Consider the following 7150-nt stretch of genomic DNA (forward strand, 5'->3'; position numbering starts at 1 on the left):
ACTGTCCGTTATTGTTTGTGCAAATAATATGCTGATTCATGTTCCCTTGCATTTTGCAACCATGAGGTCCATGGTTAAGCTCAATCTTTTGACGCAATCTTTTGATTTTCACCCAGCCTAGTCCATGGTAGGCGCCTGATGGAAATATTGTTTAATTTTGCGATTGAGATATCCACGCACTGGCGCCCCCACTGCGACGTGTTCGCCCCCCGGTTTTAGAGCTATTCTAAATGCAAAAATGCATAGAGGGAGTTATGACAAAACCGTGACTGTTAACAAACTATAAGCTATATAAGGTAGGCCCTATGCTAGGCCTATTACACAACACAAATTGTCACTAGGCTATGCTGGCGACCCAAATAAAATCTCCTTTGGAACCAATGGCTTACACCTTACAGTATCAAGCTGCCACCTCTAGTTTTGCATATCAGTAGTAATACATTTCACGTAGCTGTGAATCACGGAAAGGGCGAATGAAGTGGACACTTCTAAATGGAACCCAACCCACTGTGTAGCTCAAGGTCTGTGGCTAAAGCAGCCATAATGAAAGCGTTATCATTGTTTGGATACTTCACACACACGTGTTTTTTAATCGCATAGACTACAACTACCAAGCTGGAATCAAAGCACATCGACTCCTCTCTCACACCCTAAACACGCACTTCGAACAAACAAAAAGCGCCTCAGTCTCACGGAATAGCCATAGGCAAAACTGTATCTGACCGGTGTAACGTTGGTACTAAATCATCCATCGCAAAGAATAATTTTTGTAGCACGTGCAACAAATATGTGTAGGTACAGCCCTGCCCTGAATTCACCTCAACGTGTGCTCTAAAACATCTGGTTTAAATGGAGATGTAGATCATCATGGGTGCGTTAATAAATCTACATTGCGGTGAGTTGACACAAATGATTCACTTTGACGAATTTATGTAGTTTCAGTTACTTTACTTTGAGCCATGCTCTTCCTTACTTGAATCACCTTTGAAAATAGAGGATTGAAGTAGCCTATGGGTGTTTGGGAATGAACGTTGACTCAGATGCTTTTTGAGACCTTGAGCAGAAATGTCCCAGCCCGGTGTTTAGGGTGCATCATAGACAGGTTATCTTTCAGGTAGCCTATATATTTTCCATTAAAAAACCATGACGTAGCGAACGTGTTGTGGCTAACTCACTTAGCTCCTGTTAGTATCCTAGGTTATGGTCAAAAGCAAATGAGATGACAGTTGAAAGATACAATTAGTGCTGTTATCGATTTGCTTGGTAGCCTATAAACGCATTTATGGTTTTCTACAAATACATCAATAATCAAATTGGCCTCCATCACTCAACCATGCTAGCAGCTAACGGTAACATTATTTTACCTACGTTCTGCTATTGATAGGATTAACGTAGCCTACCTGCAGTAAAAAACATGCATGTCCGATAAACATTCTCAGATTTATTTCGGCTTCAAGAGGAAATGGGAATTACATGTCATGCAGAAATCATCCTACCCTTAGACGTTCTCTGCGGTAAACTACTGTAGCCTACAGTCTTGTCCTTGTAGGAAGCGTAGTGTCTTTCCAACCCACTTTAGATTAACTTCCAACAAAATTACGTCTCACTGCAACGATGCGCCATCTAGTGGACAAACGACTACTTATCGCCAATACTGGAAATGCAGCCATGATGATGATGATGAATATTTATTTTGGCTTTCTTTTAATCCTACTGAATTTGTAATTATGTATCGGCCGTTCTAATACCGATAGTATGTGGGTGCCTGTGTGTGTGTGTGCATGTGTATATGTGTGCAATACCATCTACAGGCCAATGAGTGTACAGTCACTAAATGTACACATAACTTAATTTTTTAGACCTGTGATTAATTAATCTAAATGAATCGCATGCATCCATTTTTGCTATATACATATCTTAAAAACAAGTTTGGCAGATGAGTGAATCAATGAACAGCCAAACCAACATTATAGACTAAAGTTCGACGTGTCTCTCTTTTATTATAATTTTCCCTTTGGGTCAGGCATCAGCATAGTGCCTGGTGTGATAAATGCAAATGACTGAAGTTACCACTCACTGTCAATGACGTGCAGAGTAGGCTACCCTAACACCAAGGTAATGTGTGGAATACCACCTATGATTTATCCTTTTTTGGCCATTCAAACATGTAGATTTTTATTCACATAATTACTAGGTTGTTGCCTTTATGTTTTGTTTTTTATGTTGTATTTTAATGTTCACAGCTTTGTTTTTGTTTTCTCCCCAAGTATCAGTTTGTCATCATTGGAGTTCAACTGAGGCTACCCTAACTGCACTGTATTATTTGCAGAGCAGTGCATTCAGCCAGAGACATTATAGTCCGTTCATGCCACCTGCAAATCAGGGATCGCCCCCATGATTATGTTGTTTTTTCCACTATGTTTAATGTGCCTTACCGTCGTAATGTGTGAAAAAACATGGATGCCACAGGAAAAGTTAAAGCATACGCTCACTAATCTTAAATGAACAACTGTATTTGCTTAAAGATATGGTGAAAGACGCTTGTGAAAGGTTTATGCCATTTTCAAGTGGCAAAAACGGCAAATTCCCAAGTTCACATTAAAATGGTTGGACATGAAAGTCCATATGGACTACAAATTAACTACAATGTGACGACGAGCCCCCAACTGGGCAACTCAGGCAGCAAAATCTTCCCCCAGTTTCCCACCTCTTATTCCCACATGAAGTGACGTGAATGATGTTACAAGATGATCAGTAATCATAATGTAATGATTTTACTTCAAAAGAAAAATATACCTAACACAATGCCTGTTTTTCTTTGGAGAAACAAATTCACTGGTCAGCTACAGCCAGAGCAAGCTAATGTCCTCTTCTCCCGAGAGCTTGCTCTGTCTACATCTGAATCAATGAGTTACTTATCTTATTAATTCAATTCATCTTATTAATTCATTTTAGTTGTTTGTGTGTTGGCTCAAACACCACCCACCAGATATATATATATATATATATATATATATATATATATAAAAAAATTTGACTCGGCTGTACACATACTCTTTTCATGTCACACCTGATGGATGAAATTCTACGAAACTTGGCATACCCCCAGAGAATGTCAGGTTAATCATACACATAAAATTTGGTGCAGTTCTGAACGTCTTTACTGAAGAGAGGGGCGATTAAAGCAGAATGATATTGCATTTTAATTTTTACCGGGGGGGTGCAAATCACAAATGAGTGATTATGGGCTAGGTTGATGTGGGCCCTTGAGACCAACATACCATAAAAATTTCTTCATCCTCGGTGCCATGGTTCAGGTAGTTATTTAGGAAAAACTGCATTTTTTGGGTTTCGGGGGGCCCAGCACGGAGGGGGAGTGGCCCCCGGGGACCAAACGAAATTTTTCCGTAAAAGTCTAGTGGGGCTACATACCCACCAAATTTCATGTGCCCCGGTGTTTCGGTGCCCCGGGTATCGTTGACCAAAATTTCAGGAAGTAGATGACGAAAAAAAAAAAAAAACTTTGACAATCCCTATATGACCGCTTCGCTATCTTCGCTAGCGGCGGTCATAAATAGCCACCGACATCCAATCAAAAAATAGGCTATTCGTTGTATCCGGGTAAAATTCCAAAATAGCACATTCCCTCCCCACAACCACGTTATGCTTGTGTGGGGTTACACGTTTAAGATTTCAAAACTGTACCAACATTCTTTTTATTCAGAAATTCAACTGTCTGTCATTTGGTAAACCAGCCTACTTATGGCACTTTACAGGGTGTGTAAATCAAGCCTTTTATTTGGCCTATCCTACTTTATGGCAACATTATTTCTTATCTATAAACTAAACTAAACTGTCGGTCATTAAGAAAACATAATGATTGCGTCATTATAGCTTTGTGTAACCCCTGACTCCTGAAAAATAAACAAAAAAAAAATATAGGATGTATAGATTACAATGACAAATTCAAGGTCTCAAAGGGTTAATGCTTCTTTCCAATTTTTTTTAAATTAGTGAGTGAGTGAGTGCACCCCCCCCCCCCCAAATCTCACTCCAAGCTGAGCTCAAAACTTGAGAACCCTGGTTTGCATGACCTGACTGCAAGTCTGCAGACGAGATTTAAACCTATGCCATTTATTTAGGTGATTACTGTCCACCCTCTTCTATGAGTACACAGAATGTTATGGCTACAGTTTACTTTCACTTTTCCATTTGCCATTCTAGTGGGCATCTCTCGTTCCCTCTCTGGTTTCTGTTTCTTACTGTGACAGAGCGCACCGCGTCTGTCACTGAGCCTGGCGCATTCCCGCCAGTTGTAGAACAATGGGACCGGAGTTTGGGTTAAAAACTGGACATTATATACGGATACGGACTGGTGCGGTAAAATTAAATGTTTTCTGTGATGCATGTGGGAAAAAAAGAATGGCGATGTATTGTACTGTATACTTTGTATGTATGGGAAAAGCCAAAGGTATATTGAAATGTCATACAAGTAGTGATGTCATAAAAGTTCCAACACTGTGGAAGACATCATGTCTCACCCCTGTCCCTAAGAAGCCTTACCCTGATCCTAATGACTACAGACCTGTCGCTCTTACATTACATGTGATGAAGACAATGGAGCGATTGGTCTAGGTATGCTCAGACCCCAGGTACGCCATGCACTAGACCCGTTACAGTTTGCATACCAGGAGAAAGTGGGCGTGGACGATGCCATCACTTATCTTCTATACAGGACACATTCTCACCTAGACAAGGGGGAAAGTGCTGTAAGAAACATGTTCTTTGATTTCTCAAGTGCTTTTAACACCATCCAACCCCTCAGATTGGGAGACAAGCTCTTGCAGATGGGTGTGGACGCTCACCTGGTAACCTGGATTACAGATTACCTGACCGAGCGACCACAGTTCGTCAGACTGAAGAACTGTCTCTCTGACACTGTGATCTGCAGCACCGGAGCGCCACAGGGAACTGTGCTCTCTCCAGTCCTGTTCACCCTGTACACATCTGAATTCTGCTACAACACCGGGTCATGCCACATGCAGAAGTTTTCTGACGATACTGCAATTGTGGGGTGTATCAGGAACGGGCAGGAGGAGGAGTACAGGAGCCTGGTGGAGGACTTTGTGCAATGGTGCAAACTCAATCATCTTAAACTCAACACTTCAAAGACCAAGGAGATGGTGGTGGATTTCCACAGGTCTAAGCCCACTCTGCTACCAGTCCACATTGATGGGGTCAATGTGGAGGTGGTAAGCACCTACAAGTATCTGGGTCTCCACCTGGACAATAAACTGGACTGGTCAGCCAACACTGATGCACTCTACAAGAAAGGGCAGAGCAGGCTGTACTTCCTGAGGAGGCTGCGGTTCTTCAATGTGTGCAGCAAGCTCCTCAGGATGTTCTACCAGTCTGTTGTTGCCAGCGTCTTCTTCTATGCAGTAGTATGCTGGGGAGGAAGCATGAATTGAAGAAGGATGCGGGGCGAATTGACAGGCTGGTAAGGAAAGCTGGCTCTGTAGTGGGAGCTGAACTGGAGTGCATCACTTCACTATCTGACAAAATGATCAACATCTTGGACAATGAGTGTCACCCACTCCACAGCACTATTGTTAAGCAGAAGAGCCTGATCAGCTGGAGACTTCGCTCACTGCCTTGCACAACAGACAGACTGAGAAAGTCATTTGTCCCCAGGGCCATTGAACTGTTCAATGCTTCACTTAAGGGAAGAGGAGAGATAGACTTCTCTGCATAGTCTGTCTGCCTCTTCACCCCCTCCATGTTTGAATACTGTCTGTCCACTAGCCACTTTTTACCACTAGCCACTTTTACCACTGTCTTTCTGCCTCACTGTTTGCATGTTATATTAGCACATTAGCACATATGCATAACCCCTCCCTCCATGCCACAGCCGAACTGTAGCCACACTTATACCTTTTCTTAAAATAGTTAAATATATAGATATATAGACTTTATTTCTGCATTGTTGCACTGTTGGACTTACTCATTTGCACTATCACCATGACCACTATCACCATTGCACTATCACCATGACACTCATTCACACAGAGCACCTTACTTTACCATATGCACAGAGAATCACAGGCTCAGTCCCTGCCTCAGTCATTGCAAGCGCCTCTGATTGATTAATCACCACTATGTGGATACTGTTTTTAGAATTGATTTAGATTAAGTGTTCGTTAGTATAATTTGTATTTTAGTATATTTATTATATTCTTTATCTTCTACTGTCCTTATTGCTTAGTTGTGTTTTTATATTAGGCTATATACTTTAATTACTTTTTCTGCTGTTAAAGAATGTGTATGTGTTGTCTGTATGCCAGGCACGGCGCTACGGGTGGGCCTGGATGGGCCTAGGCCCACCCACTTTTCAACAGGCCCACCCAAAACTTTTCTTAAAAAAAAAAAAAACTTTTAATATATTTTAATTTTGTCAAGAATTATTAAAAAGCGGCAAATAATCTCATAATCTGTGCTAAAATATTCTAAATGTTTAGTTTTCAAAACTATTTTAAAAAGCTGATGATGTTTCTGTGCAAGTTCAGCAGTGCCAGATACATTAGGTTCTGGGTCGGATCTAGCTTGTCGGTATGCTAGTCTAGCTCCAAGTGATCTGAAAGTGTGAAAATAATTTTCAGTAAAGGACAGTGCTGCAACAGTCGTTGTTTAGGTACCTTAAACGTGCACAAACGGTCTCGTTGTATCGCTGCAACCAGGAGATGAAGGATAGCTGAGATCCATAACACCTAGCACATCTCTATGGCTTAATGGCTTAAATGTTTTTTTTTTTGCAATGCAGCTTGTTGATATTGTGATCGTTGATCCGATTTGCATTAAAGGGCCTAATGGGTGTGATTGATCTTTATGAGCTCTCTTGGAGCATGTTTTACATGACAGATGACGTTGTCAATGAACAAGTTCTGTGCCCGAGGGGTAGGCCTAGTAGCCAGCTGATTTTGCCAGGGCTTCAGCCCCGAATGTATTTTGTACAGTTGACTAACAAATATGAAACCATTATTCCGATCGCGCATTGAAACTTTGAGATGAGATGGACGTATTTAACATACAAGCGGACACGGGTGAACTCACTCTTCTTCATGCAGCAGATTTAACATGAACGTTACCTTCC

This window comes from Alosa pseudoharengus, unplaced genomic scaffold (genome assembly GCF_046254945.1).
Source record: "Alosa pseudoharengus isolate Yale_2024_CS ecotype anadromous, Long Island Sound unplaced genomic scaffold, YU_APseudo_1.1 YU_APseudo_1.1_scf_12, whole genome shotgun sequence".
Classification (NCBI taxonomy): domain Eukaryota; kingdom Metazoa; phylum Chordata; class Actinopteri; order Clupeiformes; family Clupeidae; genus Alosa; species Alosa pseudoharengus.